The sequence below is a fragment of the Zonotrichia leucophrys genome, chromosome 10 (assembly GCF_028769735.1).
Source record: "Zonotrichia leucophrys gambelii isolate GWCS_2022_RI chromosome 10, RI_Zleu_2.0, whole genome shotgun sequence".
Lineage (NCBI taxonomy): Eukaryota > Metazoa > Chordata > Aves > Passeriformes > Passerellidae > Zonotrichia > Zonotrichia leucophrys.
Genome location: NC_088180.1, coordinates 4,293,297 through 4,299,307, shown reverse-complemented (window position 1 = coordinate 4,299,307; position 6,011 = coordinate 4,293,297).

Below are 6,011 nucleotides of genomic sequence, written 5' to 3'. Positions count from 1 at the left end.
GCGGTCCCGCCCTCCGGAGCCAGCGCCTGGGCAGCTCTGATAGCGCCTTGTTGTGAGGGCGACGTCAGTGCTGTCCTCCGGCCTCGGAACCCAGGCAGCAGAGTGTAACAAACACAGCCTCTGCTTCTCGTTCGGCCCCTGAAGCGATAATTTTCCGACTACCTTACGGTGCTAAAGGAGGTGGTAAAGAACTCTGAACATTCACATCCTCCCTCAAAAAGCAGCTCCGTAAAACCGGTGACATCCTCTGGAGACCTTTGGCTCCTGAGGGAAATAAGATGCTTGACTAGGCAAATATTCAAGCAGCAATCAATTTATTAATTAACATGGTAAAGTACGAGCAATACAGCACTGAGTACAGTGGGGGAAGTTTTCACTCCAACTGCACACCGATAGTTGAGGGTTACAGGTATTTATAGGGGTACTCATAAGCTTTCTCAGCAGTTTCTATTCCGAATTTTTATGTCACAATTCTATACACTATTGTGATTTTAGTTTTTCTAAGGATGTATCCCAAAAGGAGTATCCCCAAATGGTGGTGGTCTAGTTTCCAAAACAAGAAAGACGAATCCCATCTGGTGAAGTCCAGCTCCCCAGATATGGGTCCACCTTTTAATTGCTAGGACTATAAATCTCATAACAGTGATGTCCAGTTTCCCTTGGTCGAAACTATAAATCCTTGAGTTGATGTTCCTCTTGATTTCTCAAGCTGCTTTTCTCTGTTTTGTTAAGGTGTGAGATAAGCATGTTTCCCAAATATATATTCCAAAGCTATAGTTTCAAGGATACAAGCAATATTCTAAAATTATACCCATGGTCGGTCTCCACACATATGGCAATCACAAATACCCACATTGCCTGTGTGTACCTGACAAGAACACAGCGTTGTATCTCACAATGCCCGATGGCCGCCTGAGGGGAGGTTTGATGGCTGCCTGTGCCCTCAGGGGCCTTGAGGGCAGCAGAGCTGGGTGGCCTTTTACAACCTGGACATTCATCTAGTGTGGAGAAGGAATGCTCTCAGTAAAGTAAAAAACTGTGGCTCAGAACCTCACAAACTGCCAGGAAAATGTAGGCGTGGGTAATTGTTGGGTGCTTTGGACACATCCAAAGAGGGCGGCGTTTTCCAGTGAAGAGCAAAGGAGAAGTAAGTTAAGAAATTAAAGTGCATGTGTGAAAACCGCCAATTACTTATTTTTAAAATTTTAAAAGTTTAATAGTAATAAAATGGTTATAAAAATAGCAATACAATTAGAGTAATAATAATTTGGACAAATTGAATTAGGACAATATGAGATAATAGAGACGAAGAGTTACGGACATCCTTAAGCCCGAAAAAGGACACACATTAACAGGATTAGCCCTTAAAAACAACAGCCTGTTGCATATTCATACACTTCATACATGATACATAAATTCCATTCAAACACAGGATTCTGTCTGGTCATCAACTTCTTCCTCTGAATCCTAGCAGCGCCTTTGAGGTGGGAAGAAGTTAGTTTCTTCTGATAAGAGGGCAATAAATTATTTTTCTCTGAAAGGTTTAGGTGTCCTGTGACTGCTATCTTGCTGCAAGTCCCTTCTTTAAAAAAAAAAGAAATCCTACATAGCACAGTTTCTATTTTAACATTTTTATAACCTAAAACTGTATTTAACACACCACTTAAGAGAATTAATACAGCATTACTTTCTAACACAACCCATATAATATTCATTTTAATATTTGTGAAAAGCCAATCATAAAATACGCATTTTTCACAGTAAAGGACTCTGAACGTTCACATCCTCCCTCAGAAAGCTGCACAGTAACACCGGTGACATCCTGTGGAGACCTTCGGCTCCTGAGGGAGATGAGAGGCCCGATGGCCGCCTGAGGGGAGGTTTGATGGCCGCCTGTGCCCTCAGGGGCCGTGAGGGCTGTGAGGGCAGATGGGGAGGGCAGGTGTTCCATGAGGACGACACGCAGCATTTTGCAACCTGGACGTTTGTCTAGTGTGGAGAAGGAATGCTCCCAGTAAAGTAAAACACTGTGGCTCAGAACCTCACAAACTGCAGGGAAATGCAGGTGGTGGTAACTGTTGGGTGCTTTGGACGCATCCAAAGAGGGTGGCGTTTTCCAGCAAAGAGCAAAGGAAAAGTAAGTTAAGAAATTAAAGAAGTGCATGGTTTCTAGAAGTGGTAACACCAATCCAGGATTTGCTGCCCAATTTATACATGAAGTTTATTTTAGCATGGTCAAGATCCAGCCCTTCATTTTAAGGGCCTTTTTTTTCTGCCTCACTAATCAAACCAAACCCTTCCTCGCCTCTTCCTTCATGCACCAGGATATCTTCCTTCTTCATCTTCCTCTTTCTTTCTCCTTTCTAATTCCCTGCTTTTCCTAGAAATGCCTATCATTCCTGGGCTGCTCCCCCTTGTTTGGTGAGCTTGTTCTTGCTCCTTTCTGCAGATTTACTTCTCAGGTGGAAACAAGACTACCCATGTTATTGAAGGCCTTAACATTTTAGCAATTGGTCTTGTAAAGGCAAGTAACAGCCAGTTATATTGCACTGTTCTGTTTCCATGGTAGCAAAGTTAGTTCTTTTTCCTCCTACAGTTTGGGAAGTTTTATCCAGACCCAGTTCTGGATACCATGGAGATACTAAGTCTTTTTTCAGCTTTCATTTCAAGTCCTTATATGTTCATGGATGAAACTTCCCAATCTTGCAAGTGTTATCAGACCATTTTCTGACACTAAGAATTAATTTATATACCCAGAAGATATGCTAAAGTTGGTTGCACAATTAATGAGGTTTTACACTGAATTTATGGCTTTTAGAGTGTGATTGTCTTCTAAATTCTGCTTTTTATGTGCTGTTTATACATGCTTTATATTACAATCCTGTGACATATGGTATTTTTAAAAGCCTACATAGACGATACTATCAAAAAAGCCATTAAAAGATGATAGAATGAAAGCCTTTTAAAGAGGGACTTGATAGGGAGAGGATCAATGATATTTAAACACTCACAGAAAGATTGTAGTACAATGCTGTTATACAATTTCAACGTTGAAATTAACAGTCTTATCTGATTTTCTGTATTAATTCCCTCTGCCTTCACAGGTAGAGCAAGATAGATAGATAGATAGATAGATAGATAGATAGATAGATAGATAGATAGATCTCACATAAATTTTTATAAATCCGTAGGAACTGGTGTTCAATAGAGACTCTTGAGGTTCTTATTTTGTATTTGACATTGAGAGCTGGCAAGGCAGGGCCAGGATTTCGTGCCTGGAGGGGAGCCAAGGGGCTGTGGTGGGGCTGCAGGTTCTGCACCCAGGGAGCACCAGGGACTCGTGGGGAGAGACGAGGAGTGGGGAGACTGCAGTGCCTTGAGCTGGCACAGGTTTTTTGTGTGGGCTGGGCTCACACTGCCTGAAGGATAAATGCCAAGTGTTCCTCTAAGCATGGCTCCTGAAAAACACATCAACACAACAGTGCCTGGCACTCTGCTTTGCAGTGCTGCCTTGCTGCTCTCATGCACCCCACCCTGGGGTCTTTGCAGGCTCCTGTGCAGGGAAATGCTCTTGGTTCTTTGGAGAACACATGCAAAACTTTTGGGTATTGTCAGTCTGAGACTTCAAATCCACGGGCTCTGTCTGGGATAAGGTGTGGGGCCCGTGCTGGCATCTCGTGCCAAGGGTGGCACACCAGCCAAGTGACATTTAGGGGGAAAATGGGGTGAATAGTAAGATGCCACCATAAATTGCCCCTCCTCCATACATGGGAGTGTAGGCAGGGAATTCCAGCTCTCTGCAGAGAGGAGGAAGGGTGGATGGCTTGCTGAAGTGAGGTGGGGCAAGGCAATTCCCAGGAGAGCAGGCAGCAAGGCTTGCTGGAAAGCAGGTTGGAACAAGCGCTGTGAGCACTGGCTGCTGTGTCAGTATCTGGCTTAACCGAGTTGGATTGAACTGTCTCCAGCACAGCTTTGCTGCTTAGATCTCCACCTTTCTTATGTGGACAGGTAGCTTGACTGCCAAGATATGCTTTTGCTTTTAATACAGTTTAAACCTCTTTAAAATTCCTCAGAGAATGTTTATTCAGCATTCCACCACTTGTGACTGTCATCATAGCAGTATTTTCAGAAAAATGTACCAGAAATGAGTACAAGGATATCCTGCACTTCCACAGCCTCTGAGAGAGGGAGAGGATCAGAGGCTGGATGGGTGCAGGGCAAGAGTGGCCCAAAGGTGCCCGTGGCCACCTCGCCAGGGCTCAGTCTCTGCTCCCAGTGGCACACACTGGGCAGCTTTCCTGGCTGCCTCATTAAGGTAAGTGGCTGCAGAAGCTGTTTTGCAGACAAATGTGCAAGAAAATACAATAATGATGTAGTTTGACCTCCAGTTTAATGATGCCCGATTCAACTCTCAGAATTTTTAAACACCAGGAGTTACATTCTGTGGACACAGTGCACGTTGCATTGGTGCTGTTGGGTCTGGACTGTCATAAATCCCTCATCTAGCAAGGCCTGTAGAAAATTCCACAGCAGAAGTAATTTTCATTTGCAGGCATGCATTACCAAAAGTAGAAGTGTATTCTTGCAAAAGTAAAAGTGTATTCTTGCTTTTGGGACAAACAATTTAGCAAATGTTATAAAAATGAGTTAACTCCATTTGAATGAATTAGGTAGTAGAGAATGATCTCATGCTTTTTCTCCAGCTCCTGAGGAGGTAATCATAAGCTTCTTTGAAGTGTGTAATAGCCTGGAAAGGTCCATGAACACTGAAGGATGCATAGTAAAAATGACTGATTACCTGACAAACATTTTCCCAGTCAATCTTTTCAGTATTTGGAAGTACAGTTAGAAAATGAGAGCACCCATATCACAGTATTGTAAGGCAGTGAACAGAGGGGAGCAGTGGGACTGTCAGTGTGAGGCAGGGAGGGCAGCAGTGGTGAAATCCAGTCTTTCCTGTGCTCTGGAGCACAAGAGATCTCTCACCACTTGGATCCCACCCACCTGATTTTGTGGTTCCCAGGAATGCCAGTCATGACTTGCAATCCATTAATTGCTCTTCACTGGGAGGAAATGATCTCATAGGAGTCACTCTGGGCATTTCTTCACTTTTTGATGGGCTTGAGCACTGGGGACTTCTCGGTAATGATCAAATATTGGAAGCAAGGTCCATTTTATTGCCACTGAGGGGATGCTAAAGGAATGAGGAGCACTCTTCATGACTGAGGAAGGGGAAAAAATAGGTTGAGATTAGTTCATTATCTTTTCTTTATATCTTTTTCATCTATTAACCTACATGAAATGCAATTTTTAATAATAAATACATATATACATTGCATTTAAATACAATTTTCATGAACTGATATAATAATGTATCCTTGTTCAAATACATAAAGGATGTTTGTGTGCTCTAATCTCTATTTATTTCTATATTTATATTTGATAGCAGTCATTGTGTCATGCTAAGGGTTGGCATGCTGCAGGGAGACCTTTCAGATTTGAGAAGTATCACAGAAAACCAGTTTGGAGCTAAAAGTCTGATGTTAGACAAACTCCGAAGCAATTCTGCATATAGGTCCAAAGGACTGCTATAATAGTTAAAAAAACAAGAGATGAGAGGTTCTCTTTAGAAGCATGTCACTGGCATTGGCAGTTTCCCCAGAGGTACATTAGCATTGTTTTTGGTAAGAAATAGGTGTAGATTGGCCTCCAGGTGCACTCTGGTGCTGGAGAGGAGCTGAATCTGTGTAGTTCATCCATTTTTTACTATAAGAAAAAGTGAGAAATCATGGCACTGTCCATTCTGTTCTTTGGAGTCTTTTGCACCAACTACAAATAGCACCTTCTCCCTCCTGGCCTCCCCATCATTACATTTTCTGCATGAGCTCTCTGCCAGCTCCAGTCAGCTCAGTTTTCAGGATCTGTCTCCTGGAAAATGGCCTCAGTGTTCCATGGCTTTCCTGTGGCAGCAGAGCCAAATCCCTGCTGTCTGCCCTGCCCTGCATCCCCTG